Genomic DNA, 21342 nt, shown 5'->3' on the forward strand with positions numbered 1-21342 from the left:
TAGCCGTTGTCTTAGCATAACAAGCCTATCGCAGTTTTCAGATGTGTTGCTGATGGGTCAAGAAGAGCGTTACTATCCAGCTAGGAGCCATACTTGGCCTGCAGACCTCCAGTTCCCTATATTTTGCACAGAAACAATATCTAAAAGGACCCGGCTACTTTTTTCTCTTTTGCTAAGCAGCTTCTGGAGTAGGGAAGGGAATGGGAAAGGCCTGTCAAAGAAACAGGAAAACCTTGACTTGACTTCGGGGGAACCTGGGTACTCCCAATGATGTCTGGCCCAAATTGCACTGGATAGTGGGGACGCTGCAATTCTAGGTGAACTCACAAGCCAGCTGAGAATGTTGGGAGGAGGAGATTTCTCAGCATGCTGAGATACTTCCAAAACAGTTGGGAGAAGCTTTTTTTCCCATGAAACTAAAACACACCACATAGGCTCAAGAGGAAGAAATGGCAAAAAGTGCTCTGCACATGCTTGAGGGTACTAGAGCTTTTATGGATAAAAGCTGGCAGCAGCCCCACAACAGAAGGCCAATCAGGAAAAGGCTTGTGCCTATACTGTATGTCTTTTCTGCCAAACAAACACTGTCTCGTACAGAGATTTGCTTTGTTCTTCAACCTGTTCTATCTCGTTTCCCAACCTGCTGCAGGTCTTTTAGCATAAAGTTTAAGCAAACAGTCCCAGTAGTTTTGTTGACCTAGATCATGGCCAGGAGGCAGGAACCTGTCTTCTCATCTTACCCTCCAGTGCAAACACCTTGTCAACTAAAGGAAGACAGACCAGTCCTCATTTGCTCTTCTGAGTTGCTCTCAGTAGCTCGCACAAAGGAAACGTAATCCTCCATCTGGCCTTAGGATACTATATTGTCACTTGGTAACCGATGGGGTGTGCATATGCGTGTGTAGCAAGGATGTCACAAGGGCAAAGGAACTGAGCCTTCCAGAACAAATGACTACTTGGCTGCCATGAAAAATCCCTTTCCCCATCAGACAATGGATGAAACACCCAATTTCCTTATTTATAAGAGATGCGTAACCCAACCTCTCTGAAAATCGCAATTCCCAGAGAATAAAACTAGCTTTAAAGCTTTGTACTGTTGACCGAAAGATGCAGGGAAGTATCCATTCTTCTCCCAATTTCATTCTCATTCAGCCAGCAAGGGTCTTGGGGAATAACCCTCTTTGGTGGGTATTGTTTTCCTTTCCCTTACTCTTCGGTGCAAAATAATTACATCTGTTATTTCTTCACATAATTGAAAAGAAGTAAACAACATGGTGTCCACAGACACCATCGGCCATCTGTCCCACCTATCCTTATGCCATGTGAATATTTATTATTTCGTTTTACAATAAAAGCTATTATTTAATTGTAAAGATAAATAATAAATATTAATGTGCTATGCGCCAAGCATCACACCAGTTTCTAGCATCATCTCCATTGTCAAGAAAGCCTCTTACTTACATATAACAGTAAAACAGATGCAACCAAGTGCTTTGCTTGGAAGTGTGTCTGCCCAAAAGACACAAAGAGGCTACAGAAAGTATCCAAGAGGGGATTTCAGGAAAAATCTCAGTAATTTGCTTTGAGGTAGATGAGTTTTTCTTGAGGACCAACCTTGGAAGACGTTCTTTTGTTCATTGGAAAGGTATCCAAAGGTGGCAGCCATTTTAGGGGAGGATACACCAAGCTCCCAATTTTCAAAAATGCTAATTGATCCAGAGAGATTGTCCTTCCTTGGCCAGGCGGGTGAGGTCACATCCAGCAGATTGAAACTAACAAAAGGATGATGATTAGAGCAACCAGGTCTAGGACATAAAGGGTATATTCTGTTTTTACCTGAAAAAGAGGGATATTTTAGTGTCTTGTTGTGATCGTTTTTTTTAAGGCCACCTTTTTTTCAAGCAGCAAAAGATGAGGAAATTATTCATCACTCTATTCCTGTTATAGTCAAGCTAAAACCAGCAAGATAAGGTAGGTTGAAAAATAATTAAATTAATTAATTAATCAATCAATCCTGCCTTTCCTCCAAGAGTTCAAGATGACATAGCATTTCCACCTCTATTTTCCCCGCAACAATCCTCTGTGGCAAGGACTGAGGGAGAGGGAGGGAGACAGAGGCTGGTCCTGAACTTCCATGGCAGATGGGAGACAAGAACTTGAGTCTCCCCACTTCTGGTCCAGCTCCTTAACCATCACACTAGCAAGTTGTTTTTAATGCTCAATGAAGGTCTTTCAAGGAGCATCATGGCTAAATAGAACTTGATCACAAGTCTTATCAGTCCTGATCTGAGTCTAATTACTAGACCACATTGGTTTCCAACATTCAAATGGGAGAAGAAAAGGCTGTTGATCTGTCCTGTTTCTTTTATATGGTTTGAAACCTCCATACCAAATTGTTTGGTCTTTAATTTTTCTGAGTTTAAATATTTTGGGGCAACCTAAAGAGTACAGCGGGAGAAATTTCATATGGAAGAGGTTCAAAGGTGATGCACATGTTCTTGGTAGCTATAAGCGAGGATGGTGATGGGCTAGAGATTGAGAGAGATTCTTGCAGACAGAGGCTTGGGTGTGAAAAGTATTGCCTTGTGTAAGATCTGAGAACATTCAAATAAATCTCTGGTTCTTAAATTACAGAAGAGGGTAATTGTTATGAACTGAACCCCTTATCTGTTTTGTGGGTTTGAATAGGAAGTTGCAAAACATCCAAGAAGGCAGTTAGGGCAAACCTCTTTCATACCATTGCCAAAAAACTGCAGTTGTATATATGAATGGATTTGATTCAAAGGCTCCATGCTCCTTTTGACCTCCTCCTTTCCTACAGATTTTAGAAAGGCTGTTTATATGGCATGCTAAATCGGGGGTTATATATCATAATAGCTAAGCCAAAACCAAATGGATCTTGGGATCTGGTCGTTACATTACGGTCGTTTGTCTATTATAGACCCAGTATGTTATGGGAAACATGACTATTGTTGACCATGATTTATTTTTATAATAGATTCTGTGAATGCCTTAGGTGCTTACAGGAGGTTCATGATTTGGTTAAAGCTGCACAAGGCTCTGGGATTCTTCCTGGATTTGAGCATTCAAAGTACTTATTGTCAACAGGCATTTTCTGGCAGTTTTCCCACCTAGGATTGCCAGGGGAAAATCCAAAAACACAATGCATGCTAAAAAGAAGGGGCTCAGCCTCCAGCATAATGTCAATGGAACAACACAAAGAAAGTATGTTCTGAAGGATACTTACATGGAGAAAGAGAACTTGGTACAAGGAAGTCATTACAGATGGTACCCTTGTGCCTAGTATATGGTGTTTAAGTTATGGAAATATTAACTCCCTTAAAACAAGGGAGTATTCACATTTGCAATCAACTTGCAGGCTTTTTTTTTTTTAAAAGTTATTATATAATGATGATAATGATACCTTTGGGACAATCAAATAGTGCAGCACGTTTAGCATTGTCTCACTGGAGTGCAAATATTGAATACCTGAAGCATGTTGATTTATCCATATAACAAGAAAAAGGGGTAGATGTGCTTCTGCTATAAAACAGGCCCATAAAATATTGATGTATTTTGGGAGAGATGATATGGAAGTAATGACTAATGTGCTGGATTTTGAGGAGGGAGATTTGAGTTCAAATCCATATTTAGTCATAAAGCTTATTGGGAGTCCTTTAACCTGATGCACACTCTCAGCCAGAACTACTCAACGGGGGGACTGTGTGGTTAAATTGTGGGGATAAAGAGGGATAGAGAAGGGAAAAGGAGGAGAACATACACACACACCTAAACTTCTTGGAGAATGAATGGCCTTTTTAAAAAAGAAAAACAGTTTCAAAAATTGGATACAGTGCAGAACGGATGCAGGTGTACTCTATGAATTACACAGGAATCCATCAGAAAATCCTCTCAAATCTTTCCAAATCTTCTTCTACAAAATGGTTTTGGCAGACTACATGCTATGTTGATTAATCAGAGTTTGGATTGTCATCCTGAGCCACCAAAATATCTTAGAGTGATGTGGTAAAGGAATCTTGTCTGGGAATCATCACAGAAACCTGTGTGCATTTCTTAGGGAAATACTGACTTAGTATGACCAGTCCCTGACTGCAACAATATTGTACTATTACTGACTTAATGAAGAATGGAACTTAGGTTTGTGGCTCAGATAAGTAGCTTAGATGTGATGCTGATGCGAAAGTGCTGTTTTTCAAAGTTATGTCATTCCCAAAGTCTTGCTTTCAGAATCCAGATCATAATAGATTTAGTTAACCATAACTTGTGCCAGTATTAACATCCAGTTCCTTAATCATCTGTAACACAAATGATGTTAAATTAGCTTCTAGTTTGATGAGGATAGGGCATGGTTTAACTAGCAAAGTCCCTCAGAAAATGGTTCCCAAAGCCTTGTTCATGTATGCAGAGCGGCAGGAATTCTTGCCTTTTCCAGTAAATAATGCATTTTAAATTGTTGCAATGAGGTTCTAATGAGGTTGTAATGGCCCCTTTAAAAATACCAACTTCGTTTTTTTTTTCATGCACTAGAACGTATAGATGAAATTCCAAAAGTTTCTGGCATAAACTTTAAAATGTGGCCAGCTCCTTTTGAGGTTTCCACCCTTGGATTTCTAGCTTTATCTATTATTATATATGTAGGAAACTATAGCAAAGGACCAAACAAGAGATGGCCAAGGGAAAACTCACTAACTTTCTTATACTGTTTGTTTTTAATGAAAATTAGCCTCAGGAGAATGAAAGAATATGCAGGTATGGAAACATAACACTTTTCCCTTTGAATATTTTTAGGCTCAAAACTGCTCCTAGCCCCTTGATGGTTCTCTCTCCTCCTCCCAAACAATGCACATACAGAGAGAAATGGAGAAGGAGCTTGGGTGGAAAGAAAAGGGCTCCAGAATAACCCTTCCTCCTCTTTTAAACTTCCAAAGTTGGTTTTAAAAAATATACATTCAGAAAGTTTACGCAGAGCTATGCGCAACACCTGGTTTTACTGTCAGGCTAGAACAGTGAGCCAGGGTGTCTTTGCTTCAAAATTTCTTCTCAGTCACAAATTCACCGGTGCATTCTGACAACTTATATGCTGTTTAACTTGCACCTTAGTTTTGTCACTTTCTCCTATGCTTCTGAACACTTAGCCAATCCAGTAATAAAATGTTCAAGTCCCTTTGCTCATGGAATTGTTGTTTGTCAATGCTCAAAGCACTTCCCATTATCTCTATAATCTCTGCAACAACTTGTAAAACCAGGTTGCTCAGCTGTAGGCTTGAACTGTCTAGGAACAAATGGTTGAAATTCACTATTCAGGTCTCAATTCCCTGCTAGCTCTTTAACTGACGCTATCGATGCAACGGAAGGCTGTCTTGGTAGTTTATATAAGCTTTCCAAAACTTGTGGAGACGAGTTATATTTGAAGATCATACGTGAGGCATCTATGAAATTTTGCCAAGAGCAGACAGCAGTATAGCCTGAATATAGTCTCAGTTCCTCATGGATATTTCATGGGGATAGTCCCATCCCTTTCCTCCTCCCTCGCTCCATTCTAAGGCCAGGGATCAACTGATTGAGGACTGAAGGGAGAGAATACAAGCCTTGTGCAAGAGCCTAGACAATCCTCTTGGGCCATTCCTGTTCCATTGGTTCATTTGTTCCATGCACACAATCTGGCTGACTGTGCAGCTGGGACAGCAAAGTGGAAGACTTTGGGTGGGTGAAAACAGACAAGTAGGCCAGAATGGTGGCTGTATGCTGGGAACAGATTCCTTGAAATCAGCCAGTGTAACAGCCTGGGACACTTGATTTTTACCTCCTGCTTGTCTGAAAGCCTGGATTACAATCCAGATGGAATGTATCCAGACGTAAGGGCAAGACACCCTACCTATTATTAGCACAAAGAAATACTTTTTTTTTGTACAAGAGAGACACTGGATCTCACGCTTAGCCGGATGCCCACGGAAGGTTGCATAATTGATGCCCATGCCTTCAAGGTTTCATATATCAGGACAGGCAATCCAGGACTATCTGTGACTCTATCCCCAGCCTTTTTCATAGCCCTTGAAGCCCTCCAAAAATCCAGCAGCAGAACTGCTGAACATTAGCAACGCAGTTTCCAACATTTGGGGCTGAAAAAGACATGAAAACTGGGCAACCCCTTTCAAATTGACTTTAAAATAAACAAAAAATTCCAAGTTGTGCATGATGCAGTCATCCCGACTGCCCACCTCCATCCTACTCATTGCAGCCCTCACTTTACCAAACAGATGAACAGGCCTTAGATATCAAATGGGCGCACCACCTTGCTACATACGAGGCTCTCTTAGGCAGGGGTTTCTGCTGAAGTCAAGTTGGAGGCAATCATGGTGAGCTCAATGCACCACTGACTTTTTATGTGTATTGCATGTTATGTGCATTGTGGCTGCCATCTTGACTTTTTTGTCACACCCGACAGACACCCCCGCTCTTAGGACTACATTTCCAAGACAGGCTGTTGGGCTTCTTTTCGGCTTGGGTTTGCTTTTTCCTAACCCTGTGGTTTTGCCCCTGCACATCTTTGCACACACACAGTTTTTGCATACCCCTATTTGTTTACAGATAACGGTGATTCTCTTTGGAGATCTCTGCGCTTCTCCACGTGACTCAGTTCCTGCATCAACTTCCATATACCGTACGTGTTTATGTACATCACTGCGCACATGGCTGAAGCGGCATGTTTCCTTGTCTGGCTGTGTGTCCAAATCCATGACAACTTTTCAAAAATACACCGCTCTATCTGCCTACCAGGCCTCACAAATGACTGTTTTGTAATCTGCCAGAATGAACTATGTGAGAATGTGAATTTGTGCAAGTCCCCAGTTAATGATTTCAATGTTTTGGCTCAGTGCCTCGGTTGCTGGAACTCGGCCTTCCTCCCACACTCTGGCCGTGTCCCTGGAAAATCCAAGAGACCTATTGCAGCCCATGGTTTGGATTTAACTTGTGCTGTGAAGCTGTGCAAACTTGGAACATGCTGGAGCACCGTAAAGCCTACAAAGCAAGCAACTTCATAATGGCCAAATGCTGTTATAAGTACCGAGCAGATGCTGCCAAGCTGATTTTAAAACAGTCTTCTCTATCTTGACACTCAGTTATGAGATCACAACTCTCAGAATCACCAGCCACCATGTATTGCCTGGACGTTGTAGCCAACACATCTGGAGGGTTGACAGCATCCACTGGGTGCTTGTAAGAGCCCTTGGCCTTTCTGTCTGTCTTTCAGGTGTCCCGAGTCGTTTGCACACATTATGGTTGCGGAATAGGCGAGTGGTATTCCCGTACTGCAGGTTGGGGTATGTGTCTGAGATTAGGGAACGTGCTCAGGATGTATCAACTTGCCCTAGGCAGCTTCTGAATTCGGGGCTCAGCCCACACCCCTCTCTTAACCCCAAGACTGAACGCCTGGAGGCAGGAAAGCCCATTGGCAACTTCCTGGACCTGGTACTTCCTCGAAGACCCAACCCACCCAGCGCCGAGTCCTCGCCTTTCACTTAAAGTAAAACTAAGCCCACTAACTGATCGGGACGGACACTCTCCCCTAACCCTCGTTTTGCCAGTCTCGCCTCCAACTCCTCCTCCTCTTCCTCTCCCGCGTCAGCGACCCGTGGCTGTTCTTGGGGATGTGCGCTTCTGGGTTTTGGGGCAGCTGACGCGGCTTTCATAGGGAACTGCTCAGGAGAAGTGCTCCGTGGGCCGGGTCGGAGCTGCCCCCTTCCCGTGACCGGACGCGCGGCCTCGCCCTCTGCGAAGCGAAGGCTCCCAGGAGGGCGTTGTGAAACCGGCCCAGCCGGACCACGCTCCGCAAGAGGCGGCGGGAATCCCCGGCGCCAGCAGCGTCAGGAGAGGCGGGCTGGAGCGCAGCGGCGCCCCGCAACCCCGCTCCGCAGCTCGCCCCCCTTCGCGGCTTTTGGCTGGCTTATTTTGAGATGATTTTTCCCCTCCCGCCGCGCTGCTTCGCTGATTTGCTCCCCCTGCAGCCGGCAGCGTGAAGACTGAAGCCGCAGACTCACACGAGCGCCCTCCGTCCGCAAGAGCGGAGCGTTCCCTGCCGCCCCGTGCCTAGGAAGCCCCGGCTGCCCTCGGAGGTGGGAGGCACCACCGCTCGCCGCTCCCGAGGGTCTCTGGCGCTCGCCGGGAGGGCGACCAGCCGCGCTCGGAGCTTTCCTTCCTTCCTTCCTTCCTGGAGTTGCCACCAGGCCTTCGCCGGCGGTGAAACTGCTCCGGGGTACCTCTGCTGCCGCGCTGGGGGACCACCTGCTTGGAAGTGGGAAAGGCGTGCCGGTCAAGTCAGGTGCCTCCTGGCCGCGGTCTGCGTCCTTCTTCACAGCAGCCTTTCCGCGTTCGGGAGCTGAGCGGGAGCCGAGAAAGGTAGCGCGTTTCCTGCCCTGAACGTCGTGGCCCCGAGGCGGTGAACGCGGGTTCGCTTTCCTCTGGGAAGACACCTGAGCGCGCCTTGCGTTTCGCAAGGCCCGGGAAGGGGGTCGATCGTTTGCCTGCAAAAGGTTTTATTGCAAGGCTATGTGGAGGGAGTAAAAAGTCATTATTTGTCCTCCTTCCTACCATGCCCAGTTGCTTCCAGCCGCCAATTAGAAAGCCAAGGCTGGAAAAGAAGTCGAGTGGAAGTGAGTTCAAATGGGGGGGGGGGGGGAGGTAAGAGAGCCGGCCAGAAGTTTTTTGTGCAATGTATGAAAAGTACAGCCTTAATAAATGTTGCTGGGATTCTGTACATGGGTGTACATGGGATTCTGTACATGTGTTCTGCCTTCTTGCCTTTTTTTTAAAGTTTTTTTTTTAATCCTGCCTTTATTATTTTTACAAATAACTCAAGACGGCGAACATACCTAATAATCCTTCCTCCTCCTATTTTCCCCACAACAACCCTGTGAGGTGAGCGGGACTGGCCCAGAGTCACCCAGCTGGCTTTCATGCTTAAGGTGGGACTCTTAACTCTTAACCCATCTCCTGGTTTCTAGCCTGGTGCCTTCACCACTAGACCAAACTGGCTCTTTCCTCTTCTTCTGCTACTGTTTACTCTGTTGTCAGTTCTGTTTGCTTTATAAGCTTGGCATTAACTGTGTAAATAGCAAGCATGCATTCAGTCTTCCCTTCCATGGCGAAAGCATCAGCCAAGCAGTCATGTTCTTTAAATGTGATCAAGGAAAGCGGGGTGGGCAGGGCAAATACTGAAAGACATGGTCTGTACGTTTGACAGCTGAAAAGGACATTTATACAAGGGTCATTGAAGGGAGTGATACCTAGGAGGTGGAACAGGTGAGGGTGAATCCAGGACCAAGAGAGATTGCACTTTAGGGTTGGGATAAATGGGAAACCATGATTGTGGAACGCCTAGGGAAAAATGCTAGATTTTAGCTTTTAGCTAAGACTCTACTGACTGGGGCTAGATTTCTTGGGTCTGTAGAATTTTTGCTATTTAGGAGGCAGTAGAAGGCATGGGGAGAGAGCTGGTGAAGATCTGCTAGTTCACTCCTCCCACCGTTTTCCAACCCATGGACCCTCACTTAGGTGAAAGAGAGCAGAATGCCATAAGGTTAACTCCTCTGTCTTGCACTCTTCAGATTGTTTTGTTAATAGCTTGGGTGAGAAGGTAGAGAGAAATCTTCTTTGCAGATGACAGACAATTGGGCTAGCTAGTTAATAACCTTGAAGACAAAAATATATTCAAAACAATCTTGAGACTGCTGAATACACACACACACACACACACACACACTTAACAGAGACAAACACAACCTTCTCTATTTAAATACTTGTACAAAAGTAATTGTGCAGAACATCTTGGAATAGTTGTTTCTGAAGATGAGTCAGCTGCAAAAAAGGCAATGCAAGTTTATGCTGTTAAAACATAAGCATACTTAATAAATCACAGGAGTAATATCACTTTGTTCTGTACTGCTTAGACCCCACTTAAGCAATAACCAGTTCTGGATACTATATTTAAGAAGGAATCAGGCCGACTGAAGTGGGTTCAGAGATGAACAGGGGTGATCTGGGGACTAGGAATTATGAAGAAAAAGTGAAGAAATTGAAACGTTTAGGCACGAGAAAGGGAGGATAGGATAGCGCTTGCCAAATACCTGGAAGAATTTCACAAAGAACAAAATCACAGTACAGTATGTTATCCATTGTTCTAGAGTGCGGAACATGGAATTACAGATTCAGTTTACAGGAAGGCATAGTTCAATAAAACGTTAGAAAAAATATCCTACCAGTGAGGATAGTTCAACTGTAGAACCAAACCTCCAGGAAGGTGGTGAGCTCCCTTCCTACAGACAACCACCCATCTTTAATTTGGATTCCTGCACCCTTCCCAATTCTGCATATCTATTTTTTTAAAACTTGCAGCATCATACCAAATTTTATCTGTATATTAAACACACATAAGTAGTACTGGAGCACTTCAAAAACTAATACATTGATTCTGATAACCTAATCTGCTAGTGTTTCATGTGTCCCAGATGTGCCCCAGAAGAATTATAGACTACCCACTCAATATTTTTTATGGGATATGTCTGCCATCAATATTCTATTTCTCTCTGTCTCTTAACGTGTTAGACAAGCATGTGGTAGAGCCATCAGTCTATCTCATCTCAGGTCAGAGTGTTACCTAGTTGGAGGATCTACTTGTTTGATCTTCCCCAGATCTGTTGGACTTCGCTTCCTATAATTTCCCAAAAAATCCTTGCTAACCAGTCCAATGCTAAGATATCATGACTTCCCCTGGGCAAACATAGCCCTGACCAGCTTTCATATGCTGATAAATTGTCCTGCTCCCATCGAGTTTTCAGTTGATGCCAGCAGCTCAGTCCTCAAGGGCTGAGTTTCTGCATGATCTGAATTTCCACATGAGCATGCTGGCTGGGGAATTCTGGGAGCTGAAGTGCACACGCCTTAAAGTTATTGAGGTTGAGAAACACTGCTCTAGGCATTGCAATGGCTAATGATTTTCCTCTTCTTGTGATATCCATTAAGTATTTGGAAACCATCAGCATGTTCCAAGCTGGGTTCTTCCCCTTTCCTGAACTATTTTTTAAATGATGTTCTCTTCTCCTTTTTCCTTCTTAAGGGTGGTGTCTTGGTCCTCCCTCCCCGGATTTTTCTGCAGTTTGTCAGTCTAGCTTGTTTGCCCAGGAGGTCATGGGACTCTCTAAAACTGGAGCAATTTTCATGCTTTTTTTCAGAGTTTGCCTTTGTTTTTGATTAGATGTCACAAGTCTTGCTTTTCGTTCCAAACTCTTCTCTGTGGGTGGGAGTTTTCTGTCTGCTGTGTTTTGCTGCCTGACCTTCTGTGCTGCTCTGAAGAATGAGTAAAGAAGGCTTGATCAGTTCATAAGACTGAAAGGAGTGATTCACTCTGTTTTCTTTTAAATGGACAACAGGTTTTGTTTCTTGGTTCAGGTGTGAAAAAGTCAGCAGCCCCCACTAAGCTGAGCAAGAGAGCTCTGCTGGGAACCCTGACGTAACATCTAACGAGCAGAACCCTATATTTCCTATTATAGAAGAAGGAATACTAATCCAATTGGCTGGTTTTTGCTCTAGTTATAATTTTAGATTTGCATTTTTTTCTATCTGAAAGAGAAACTATTCAATACTTTTGTTAACTAAACTGGTATTTGGACACTTTTCACCCCTATGTAAAGCACCCAGAACGGAAGTGGGACTATGGGATGTGATCCTGTTCCTCAGATAATACCATATGACCACCCCCAAACCGCAGTGCTGTTCAGCTCAAGATCACTGAGGTTTCTAGTTCAAAAGATACAGCACAGAAGGGGAAAAAGAGGAGGGGGAAGAAGGGAAAACAAACAAATTCAGGTTCTAATTTTTAGACAATGCATGAATAGTTCAGTAGCTCAGTGGGTGTTTGCAAATAGGCAAGCAATCAATAAACAACTTACCTTATTGTACTGGTATCATTAGGTTAGTCTTATTTGGAGAGTTACAGCATATGCCTTCACATTTTTTTTTTGAAAAAAGAAACAACATTTTTTATTACAGTCTTCTACTTATGAATTGGTTACATTCCAAGAGGCTGTTCATATGACCATTTTGTTTGTAGGTTCAACCAAGTATAAAAATCATGCCTCCCAATGTGTGACGGTGCTGCCAAGCGTCTGTATGTGGCACGCCATAAACTAATCCTTTCCCGCCTTCTCCTGCCTTCCGGGACCTTCTAGGTTGGAGTTGCAGACAGGTTTGTTCATATCGGCAAGAGTTCGTGATTTGAAAGTTCGTAAGTAGAGGACTGTCTGTAATTTCTAAAACATCCCCTATGCCACCGCTCTGTGTTCTTCAATTGATTTTGGATGACAGCTCCCAAAATTCCCAGTTGCCCTGCCAACAGGGAATTCTGAGAACTGTAATACCCAAAGATCAGGGGAGCACCAGATTGGGGGAGGCTGTTACCTTACCTTACATTTATTGTGATGCAGAGAATGATCCCTTGTGCTGATTCTTCATTCTGTGCCAGTTAGCTAATGGCTCTGTGCCCTAAAAATCAGCAGCATAGTGCTACAGTGTCATTGTGTGGGGTTTGAGGGGGGGCTTAGTATGTTTGTGTGAATTCAGGTTTGTAAACCATGGTTTATAACAGAATGTTATGGAAACCTGGCCAATTGTGACTTTTTCAAAAATTATAGCTTAATGTCATATCTGGACTCAGGCAGCATCAGCAATGTGAAAAGGTTGCTTCCGGATGATGCTTTTGGGGTTGACTGCTCAGCTTCCAACCCCCAATGCTACCAGGGGCTTAGATAATCTCACTACTAAGGCTTGCTGACATCCCCTCTTCATGGCATTGTAGTTTGAAGAGGATGGTTCTCAAGACTGCCTTGAAATCCAGACAAAGGTGCCAACATACAGCTGTGTCAAAGACTTCATTTAGCCATATCGTGGCTGGCTTGATTTTGGCTTAGGATGCTCTATGAACCTAGCTGTTACGCTTCATAGACAATGATTATGACAGTGTATTATGTTTGTTCAGCCAGTTGTGGCTCTGTCAACAAATAATGTTTAAACAAACTATAGTTTTGCATGTTGAGTAAACCCACCTATCACTTCTCGCATTGCATGTGTGGTTCCCTTGTGATCCGGAAACCATAGTATATGGTTTAGCATGTTGTGCAAACTCTGGCAATTGTAGTTATTCAACAAACCATAGCTAAGGAAATCATGATTTAGCACAATGGGGGAAGCTGGCTTGTAAGTAAAAAGAATAATGTGCTGAAGTTTGAGTCTTAAGTTTCAGACAGAGAGCTGGATTAGGGTGGTACAAATGGTTTTTGAGGGCTTGTTCCTTCTCTGTGGAACAGGGAGCTCTGGCTTCTCCTGAGAGAATTTGCTTTGGGCTTCCACGTCCTCCTACACTGAGCTTGTATTTGTAAATAAACCCAAATATTGTAACATTTCAATGATCTTCTGGAGGAAAGGTAGTACCGTACCTCTTGTCACTTAGAGAAAGTATGAATTTAGGTCAACCTTTCTCCACATGTCCATCCTCCCACTGTGCTGTGATTGCAACTGCTGGGCTACTGGGTATTCTAAGAGAGCACCAGGTTGGGGAAAGAAGTCTGTCCTGCTCCTCAGGGAAGCTAAACACATTGATATTGTCAATGTCTGGATTGGTTTCTCAGCCTTTCCCTCCCTCTCCCCCTTCAATTCTCTCTCAGGCTGTTTTGAATTGGAAATATCCAAAAAGGAGCCTTTTGTTTTTTGTTTTTCAGATGAAGCCTGACTGGGCAGTTGTGACCAGTGCCCAAGGATTCACATGAGTGCTACAAACTGGCAGTGGGGAGGGAAACCTTTGGGTGGGGAATGGAAATGTTTACATGGAAAGTGGGAGGGAACAACCAATGAGTTGGCTGTGCCAGGGAATCAAATCCAGAACCCACCCACCCTTAATGTACCACACCAGAAAGAAACTTCATTAGACTGGGAGCAGTAAAACAATGGGTGGTGGTATATTTACTGGCATCTGCTGTTGGGTAATTCCCCTCTCTGTAGCCCCCAACATCCAGCCCAGCGATTCTGGGAAACAAGGAATGGGCTTTGATTCTCAGCTTGAGAGAGAGGAACGTGGCACTCTTGCATGGAATTTGGCACAGAATGATACAGTGCATGTCTAGCCAAAGTCCTTCCAATAAAAATCTTTATATTCCAAACAACAAAAAAAAGGACAGCTGTGCCAACACTGCTCTTCCCCTCCTCCCATTCCCCTCCTTCTGAGTAAGGTTTGGTTCAGTGGATAAAAGACTTGGGATCTGGGGCAATGCTCTGACCCTGGCAGTGACTTCTTGGCAGAAATCCCGAAGCTGGGTTCTCACATCATGCTAAGCCATGGTTTTGTGAATATACCACAAGTAGTTGGATTTACACAGTACATGGAAACTTCCTTCAAATTCAGTTCCTTTTTAAAAAAAAACAACTTATAAATAACAGATCCTTGTATGCTTTCTCTTTTGTCATTGCCAGGTTTAAAGCTATGTTGTAAAATGTTATTGCTTTGTTTGGCTAAGATGGACTGGCTCCATTCAGCAGAAAGGAGGAACTGTAGGAACTCTTCTGCTGACACTCGTGCTATCAAACAATTGTCCTTTATCTTCAGAAGCTCTATGGCTTCCCCATGCCACTCCTGAGAGCTAGTTTGTACCCCTGTAGTCAGCCAAAATAATCCCTTTTTCTATCCAGTAAAGGACTCCAGCTCCATCGTAGAAGGCCTGTTGGTAACAATATACCGATGGTAGTTTTCAAGTTCATCTCTGTTCAAAACAAGAGCAATTAAAGGGGGCAGAAAATTGCCTGACTCTGAAGAGTTTCTCCATGTTGGATGATACTGAGCCAGATGGACAATCTGACCTGCCCATGTGCGCACACATACTTTAGATCGTAAGAGTGACCCAAAGAGCAGAACCCTACATATGTCTGAGCAAGAGATCTGAACAGTTTTTGTCATCAGTTAGTTGAGCCAAGGAAATAAGTCAGGGCAACAATCCTTCTAGGCCTTTTGTCCATTTTTGTAACATTTATAATTTTGATTAGATAGATACTGTAGAAGATAGATAGAGAGAGAGAGAGAGAGAGAGAGAGAGAGAGATAAGCTCTCAAGTTTAGATTTTAGTAACCTTACTTTAAGCATCCTTATGAGAGCCAGTTTGTTATACTGGTTAAATACCAGGCTAGAAACCAGGAGACCACACGTTCTAGTCTTATCATAGGCACAAAGCCAGCTGGGTGACCTTAAGCCAGTCAGTCGCTCTCAGCCCTAGGAAGGAGGCAATGGCAAACCACTTCCGAAAAAACTTGCCAAACTGCAGAAACTTGCCAGGCAGTTGCCGGGAGTCCAGGCTGACTTGAAGTCTCACATATGCATGTGCGCCCGCACACGCACGTGCACGCGCGCGCACACACACACAAAGCATCCTTATGCCTGTACTTGCTCCAAAAGAATAGATGCCAGCTCTTGTGACAGTGATAGAGGAGGACAGAGGAAGCAAATTCCATCTTGATAGCATCTATAAGTTATGGCAGTGACTTAAGAGTCACTGCTGACAGAATTTTGAAGAGTTTTGGATCTTTGTTCACCACTCATTCTATTGCAGCCGCAAATCATGTCCTTTTCAGTGGCAGCAGCTGAATAGCCAGGGGAAGACATATTAATTTATAGGCCAACCCTCTTTTATCTTCTCTTAGCAGGAACTTTCCATCCTGCTCCTGCATAGTTTTTGGTCTGCAATATGACATAATTAGCATCAGAAAAGTACACAGGACAACGAAGGAAGAGACATTATATTCATTCTGTCTATCTTTATATTATTTTGAGTAGTCTAGGACATTGGCAGGAGAACCATCCCCTTCAGTACTGGAGCTTTGTTTACCCCCTTCTGTGATCCAGCTTTCCCCATCTTAGAAGTCCAGATGCTTCAAGGGGGCTGGAATCCTGTGAATTGAAATCCCAGCAACAATCACAATGGCGAGAATGGTTTAATCTATTCAGAGTCACAGAAAAGAGGCATTTCAGCCTTTGGTCTCCAGAACACTGAACTGTGCGAATGTAATACTCCCTCAGCTTGAATTCAAGAGAGGAAAGTGGCATGCAGGAGCAGCCGTCCATATTTAAGCTGAAGTTAGATATGCATTTTGGGTCCATAACTATATATGGCTCCTAAACAAAGACGGTTAGAAATTGTAGTTCTATGTAGGACTGATCCAGATGGCCTGGTTCAAACATTATGCTAAACCATAATACAGTTGGCTACTTTTTGGCTTAGTGTGTTGGGGACATCCAACTATTGTGGTTTGTAAACTTTGCTTTACAGCTTGTGTGGATGCAGTAAGTTGCAATTTATTCATTAAACTATGGCAAAACAAACTGTGATGCAGCCCAGTGAATGAATCAAGCCATTTTCCTCATTTTCCCATCCTATTCTTTTGCTTAAAAGTAGCTGAGACATTTTGAACCAAGTGACTGTCAAGTCTTCATTCACTCCTGCAAAACTGAACTTTCTGAACTTCAGAGGTTTGCGTGTGACATGAGCCAACGTGGAGTGATTTGTGAAATTTGAATCTCTAATGAAGAGTTATCTGAATAGTTAAACGAAATAAATTGCATCAATCAGTTGGTTTGGTGTCCTATACCACAGTTGTGGGTGAAGATCCTATTAGGACATGTTGCTTTTTATTCAGTTTATAAATAATGTATAGTCTTTTGGGTGGTGTGCCCTGCCATACTCTAATAGCATCTCCAGATCAGATTCCAAGCAGGTGGGATTCTCTTCCCTTCCCTTTCCTGCTCAGGCATGCAGCTTAGCTCCCCCCCCCCCTGCTGCTTTTCCCCCCCTTCCTGACCTGCCTTTCTGTTAAGTGTGTTCCCTGCAGGGTGTGGAAATGTTTGCATGTTGGCACGTGTGGGCACTTAAGATTCTCAGATGCCATTCATGAAACAAAGAGCAGGAGCATAGATTGGGTTCCCAGCTACTGTGGCTGGTTGCAAATGGTGAGAGCACTTCAGTTCACCCTCTTTACATTGGGGTTTTGCCAAGGCCAGTTCTTATGCTGCCTGGGCTAGGAAATCAATACCATCCCTTTTACTACCAGCCATCACCTGCCTTTTTAAAAAGAAGTATGAAGCCCTAAGTCCAAGAAAAATGCTACTGAACATGGCCATGTAACTTTCTCATGTAACAGCAGCAGAAGACTACTCTACCTAAAATTAAGGGTTGCATTTGAAATTACCAGCTGATCACATCGCTACCCTGAAACACTAACCCAGAATTGGCAGGGGACCTGTCACTTTCTAAATGCTGTTGAATTACAGTTCACAGTATTTCTCACCAGGGGCCATGCTGGCTGGGGCTGCTGGGTGCTATAGTCTGGCCATGCCTGGAGGAGGGACAGCTAGTTCCTCATGCCTGTTCTTAGATGCAGTAATGCAACTTCCATGTCAAGAAAAGGTGTAATTAGGAATTTATACAGTTATGTTCCTTTGCATTTAAGTTGGTTTAATCATTTTTGTCCTGCCGGTCATGAGACCCAATGAAATCCTGCTCAAACATTTCTGAGCTGAAAATCTTCCAAGTTGTTCACTGTAGACATAGTGCATGTCAGTCACCACAGTTCTTCTGGCAGTTTACAAATGGAACAGTGAAGGGGTGGCTTGGGGTTATTGAAGGTGGCAAAAAAGTGTCCATGAGATTCTGTAGCCATGTCTAAGCTCTCTTCAGATGTTTGCAGGTGCTAGATAATTTCCTCTCTGTTTCTGTGGCACTGCTGGTGTCAGGAAAAAACTGGGTGGGCATTGGTGCCAATTCAGCTAGCAAAGCTAAGACATCTGTTGCTTGGAGTTGGTAAAGAATTTACAATCTGGATTAAAAATTAAAAAAGGCAGTTGAGTTTTTTTCTTCCATTCCAAAATATGTTATGAAACTGCAACTTCAAATGATGACCCTATAATTGTCATCTGCATTGGAGTTCCTCTTTTTTGGCCATTCAAACACTATAGCAGACTGTTTTTGAAATTTTGCTGATCAGAGATTCCTTCACAGTAATGATTTTTCTGTCACAGGATCACTGCACAGGGTGGACCTTGCTAGAAAGAAGAACCAACTCTGCCAATTGGTTGCCTGCTGGGTTCTGTGGAAGGTTCTGAGATAGCAAAACCCTGGGTACTTTTCTTTCTTTCTGAGAAACAATGATGGAAACGTATTAGTCATAATGAGCTTGCTAACTTCAGGTATGCTGAAATCCAGTCCACAAAAATCGAAGCCCTGTGGAGGTTTAAGCTGTTGAAACAATGCATGGTTGTTTTTGCTGTAGCAGACCTATTTGGCAATGATCACCTGTTTGGAAGCAGGCTCCAGGGGTCAGCCCACTATCCACAGAATAAGGAAGGGTCCTCTTGTTCTCTGTTCCAGACAGCAGAATTAAGCACGCTCTATCCACATGGGTCGGTTAACTGGTTGCTTGGTCTTCCAAGCTATATAGAAATCTATTCTAAACCAAGGACGTACACTCTGAGGCTTTCAAAGACCTTTCAGAAACTGCCACCGGATTGTATTTTAATGGAACAGAAGGGAAAAACATTAAGTGCACGAGGAATATTCAACTGTCATACTAAACCAAATTTAGTTTATGTCTAAGCATAGCAACCCCTTAAATCAATGTGCGAATCCCTTCAACATCTCCTGTTTCACGCTTTTTCTAATAGTCTTTGGTTGAAAGAGTTGATAGGCATGAAGGCAGGATGGTGGTGCTCCTTTGGGGGGGGGGGTCAACTTGGTAAAAATTTAGCCTTTTCTTTATAGAAATGCATTTTCTTTTCATCATCTGGAAGAATCAGGAAGATGATTGTTGCTTGCAGGTGAGTTTCAGAAGCTTTAATCCCATCTAGTATACACTATTTAGAAAATACACTGACAATGCCTGGAGAGAGGAACATGCAGGGGCATTACAAAGGTTTTGCCAGGTGAGAACAGCAGGAAGAAAGATACTATGATAATGCTGTAAAGGAACAAATGACCTGATGGCTTGATGATTATGGGATTCAAGCCTTCAGACATTTCTGGAAGTCACCTGATTGGGAAAAGCTCGCTTAAGAGAGCAAGAAATCACAAATCCTCAATTCAAATTTCATTTTTGTTATGAACTCATTGGGTAATTTTAGAAAAGCCCATGACTCTGTTTGCAGTAAGGGGATAAGAACGTTGGTCTGCCTTTCAGAATCATTAGCAGAAAGATTACAGATTGAAAATAGGTTAAGCTTACAAGAGAATGCTATAAAATATTAAGTATTACAGTATAGTGGTTGTTCTTTTTAAATAGCAATTGGCAATGTAAAATTTGCCTGCTTTTAATTTAATCCAAACTTTTCCATGAGGGGTGACCATTTCATCTTCTCCAAGTATTGTAGTAACCAACTATCTAGATGTGTGGGTGACACTAAACATGTGAAGACAGACCAAAATGTCCTAACAAAAGAAATGGGAGTTCCTGGATCCTGTTACATTTTGGCCCCAAAGTTTACTGTTTCACTTATATGGAATATTCTCTGTTGGACTATGTCCATAGGAATTAAACAGAACAGGTGTGGGAACTTCATTTTAATAATGTTTATAAAGTGTTTCAAGATTCTCTGATAAAGTAAAGAAACAGAGCAAGGTTGCATGGAAATGCAAACAAAGCCTGCCTTCGTCTGTAGCACTAACTGCCTTCTAGTCAGTAAATATTATTTTGATTGCAGGGATGAAGTTTTTATAACAGCTATTTGCACCAGCCCAAGACATGCATGCACACACACACACACACACACACACAAATATTTTCCATCTGACCATAGATTAGCCTTTATGTGTTATTAGCACGTGTCTCTCTCTCTTTAATGACAACAAGGGCATATTTCATTCTGGTGAATAGGTTAGGACAGTCTTCCCCATTAGAAGAGAATCTCTGTAGCTCTGGGTTGAACTGTGGAGTCCTTGGGGTGCTCTGAGGTTGGGTGTTTTCTTGCAGACATTTCATTACCCAGCTAGGTTACATCTTCAGTGCTAGCCGGTAATGAAATGTCTGCAAGAAAACCACCAAGCTCAGAGAACCCCAAGGATTCCACAGTCTTTCCCAACTTGGTGCCTTGCAAGCATGCTAGACTTCAGTTTTCATGGGAGAAGGTTATTTTGCTCTTGGAAAATAAAGGCCCAAGAATGCAAAAAATGTGTGTTCAAGCAGTTTTCACTACAATTTAGGCATTTCTGACTTCAGCTGTAAACATCTCCACTCATTTGAGTGTCATATGTTGAAATTTCATCCAACAATTTTTGTGGAAAGAGGTTAGCTTGGTGATTGCAGAGGGAGGAAAAGGTGGACCAGATTGCCTTTTAAAAAGAGCAGGGTGGGAAAAGTTGGGAGAGATGCGGGTGCAAAAAGGCATTGTCAACCACATCATGTGACTTGGAATGTGTGCCCTTGCACTTTTTACCCTCCTGGCATAAAACATCAGTTTTATATATGGGAAATCCCTGACTCAATGCCTAGTATCTTCAGTTCAAAAAAAGGAGGCAGTTTCCAGCCCTAACTCTTCATTGTTGTCCCTAGGAATGGTCTGACCAAAATGTAGCAGCAAATTAAAGAGGCATGATTTTCTTCTGATTTTCAGCAAAAAAAAAAACAACTTGTACTATACAATCAAAGAAGCTTAACATCCCTTTACAGCTTTGAAAAAAATTACATAAAAGGTTTTACTTTAAAATGTAAAAAAAAACACAAAACCTTATGTAAAAAGCTTCACCAGCAATTGATATTTATCCCTTAGTGCAGTTTCTCAACCTTGGCAACTTTAAGATGTGTGGAGTTCAACTCCACCCTTGAAGTCCACGCATCTTCAGGTTGTCAAGGTTGAGAAACACTGCAGTAGAAGTAAGCCAGGTGTCATAAGGACAGCGACAAAAACCCAGTCTGTGTTTTAGTCTGCAGTTTCACAAAGATGAGCTTCTTCTGGATACAGAAATGTGAGTTACCTTGATTTGGTTTATTTTTTTTTAAAAAAAACAGAATTTTGCTGCATATAGCCTGGGCAGTGTGTGTGCTGCATTTCTGCCATGGTATTTAGTTGTGTTCTTCAGCTTTTGGGGAACCTTGCCTTAATTTAAAAGAGGAATAAAGTTACTAATTCTTATGGACAACCTCTAATGGACTTTCAGAAGCCAGAATATTTTCTGATTTATAATGGTCAGAGGCCTACATAATAATTTTAATTCTTTATTGTTTTCAAAATTGCAATTCAGCCAT

At 42.9% G+C, this 21342-nt stretch overlaps 1 protein-coding gene across 3 annotated transcripts in view; it reads left to right on the plus strand.

The window, feature by feature from the left end:
- Nucleotides 1–7589: 7589 nt before the first annotated feature.
- The window catches only part of SORBS3 (sorbin and SH3 domain containing 3), a 53102-nt gene continuing 39349 nt past the window's right edge, over nt 7590–21342 (plus strand). Inside the window, exon 1 of one of the 3 annotated variants that reach the window (XM_088151891.1) lies at nt 7590–8418. The gene's annotated coding sequence lies outside the window, so the exon portion shown is untranslated. Of the gene's footprint in view, nt 8419–12282; nt 12302–21342 lie in introns of those variants that run through there. The other 2 variants (XM_088151889.1, XM_088151890.1) reach the window with 2 other exon arrangements.

This window comes from Python bivittatus, unplaced genomic scaffold, assembly GCF_059951505.1.
Source record: "Python bivittatus isolate LINGU-HERP-01145 unplaced genomic scaffold, Pbiv_v1 ctg000680_np1212, whole genome shotgun sequence".
Lineage (NCBI taxonomy): Eukaryota > Metazoa > Chordata > Lepidosauria > Squamata > Pythonidae > Python > Python bivittatus.